Here is a 2,498-nt window from a genome sequence, read left to right on the forward strand (position 1 = left end):
TTCTAATCATGACTCTGACACATGTCTGCTGTGTGAGCTCGGGCAAGTCACTAAACTCCTCTTTGCATCAGTTTCCTCATCTGTAAAATGGGGTTAAAATACCTGTTCTCCATCTCCCATAGACTGAGAATCCCATGTGGGACAGGGGCTGTGTGTGATCCATTTTTATTGTATCTACCCCAGTGGTTAGCATAGAGTAAATGCCTAACAAATACCACAGTTATAATGTTTACTTCCTAGAAAGACACACAGCTTTGTTTTGCAGATAACTATTTGTCCTTATAAGGATTTTAATGGGGGGCATTAGGTCTTCCCTCCTGCATGCCCTCCCAAGATCCAAGTCTCAGCCTCCTTTTTTCTGCGCACACCCAGAAGGGGACCAGAGGGGGAGAGGAGGGGAATTTCTCTCTTCACCCCACAGACAGGTCATTATTGGGTCTGTGTTCTATCTTATGTCCCAGTCTGTGTCCTTACCTGTGTATCTGTCATTCATTCACTCAGTTGTATTTATTGAGCACTACTGTGGGCAAAGCACGGTGCTAAGCACCCGAGAGTGTACGCTATAACAATAAACAGACACATTCCCTGCCCTCAGTGAGCTTACAGTCTAGAGGGGGACACAGATGCTAATAGAAATGAATACATTATGGGTAAAATAATAATGATAAGTGTGGTATTTGTTAAGCGCTTACTACGTGCCAGGCACTGTACTAAGTGCTGGGTCAGGGTTGGACACCGTCCCCGTCCCACCTGGGGTTCACAGTCTCAATCCCCTTTTTACAGATGAAGTGAGGCATGAAGAAGTAAAGTGACTTGCCCAAGGCCACGCAGCAGACTAGTGGCAGAGTGGGGATTAGAACCCCTGACCTTCTGACTTCCAGGCCCGTGCTCTATCCATCACTCCAGGCTGCTTCTCGTTGGACCTAAGTGCTGTGGGGCTGGGAGGGGGGATGAATAAAGAGAGCAAATCAGGGTGACGCAGAAAGGAGTGGGAGAAGAGGAGAGGAGGGCTGAGGGAGGGCCTCTTGGAGGAGATGTGCCTCCAAGGCTTCGAAGGCGCGGGGGAGAGTCATTGTCTGTCCCTGCCCGTGTCCCTGCCTGTGTGTAGGTTTCTGGGCTCCCCTCCCAAGTGCGAAAGAATTAGGATCACCAGCTTTAAACACTTAAATGATTGTTTTTGGTAGAAGACGGAGGCAGAGAAATTGACACGTTCACGGATTCCTAGCTCAGAATGATTCAAAGCTATCAATCAATAAGCCTGGAGATTCGCAACTCACTAGTTGTCTTCTCAAGTGATTTTACGTCTCAAGAGATCTAAGATTCATTTTCACTGTATTATGGGGGCAGAGAGAAGGGCCTGGAAATAGAACCTGAGCAGTCTTTTCATCAATCAGTGGGATTTACTGAACATTTACTGGAGACAGAGCACTATATTAAAGCGCTTAATAATAATAATGTTGGTATTTGTTAAGCGCTTACTATGAGCAGAGCACTGTTCTAAGCGCTGGGGTAAACACAGGGGAATCAGGTTGTCCCACGTGGGGCTCCCAGTCTTCATCCCCATTTTACAGATGAGGGAACTGAGGCCCAGAGAAGTTAAGTGACTTGCCCACAGTCACACAGCTGACAAGTGGCAGAGCTGGGATTCGAACTCATGAGCCCTGACTCCAAAGCCCGTGCTCTTTCCACTGCGCCACGCTGCAGAGTAGGTAAGCTTGATACCTGCCTTCAGGGATCTTACTCTGTAGCAGGGGAGACAGACACTAATATGAATTACAAAAGGGAAAAACAATAGAGTATAAAGATATGTGGTAAACACTATGAGATCGATCAACCAACCATAGGTGGTGAACGCTTACCGTTATGCCGAGCACTGTACTGATCGCTCGGGAGAGTACGATACAACAGAACTGGCAGACACATTCGCTTCCCATAACTTGCCTACGGTCTAGAGGGGTAGACGGACATTAATATGAATAAATCGTTTATAATATAGAATTTAAAGATCTGTACATGAGCGCTGGGCGGTTGTGGGTGGGGCAGATATCAAATGTCCAAAGGTCACAGATCGGAGTGCATAGATGAGGCAGCGTAACGGAGTAGGTGGGCAGGCTTCTTGTCCATAAGGAGCTTACGGTCTAGAGGGGGAGAGAGACAATCAAATTCACCGCGGAGAGGGGGCGGTGGGTGTTTAAACGGCGCGGAAGACCCGACGTGGCTGGGGTGGGGCGCCGTAGAGGGTTATAGGTGGGGAGATGAAAGTTTAGTCAGAGACGGCCTCCTAGAAGGACCTACCTGAGCATGAAACCCCCTGGCAGGCTGATGGATTATACCCTCTGAAAGGCTTTTTCTTCCATGAAAACCAAACAGCAAAACAACCGCCTGTCACCAAGGCCGGCTACAAGGGCGGCTCAGTTTTCTCTGAGAATCACAAGTCTCCGGGCCAAGCCGGTACAGTGGGAAACTTACACTGCAGCAGTGATTGACGAACCACCGAG

This window comes from Ornithorhynchus anatinus, chromosome 7 (assembly GCF_004115215.2).
Source record: "Ornithorhynchus anatinus isolate Pmale09 chromosome 7, mOrnAna1.pri.v4, whole genome shotgun sequence".
Lineage (NCBI taxonomy): Eukaryota > Metazoa > Chordata > Mammalia > Monotremata > Ornithorhynchidae > Ornithorhynchus > Ornithorhynchus anatinus.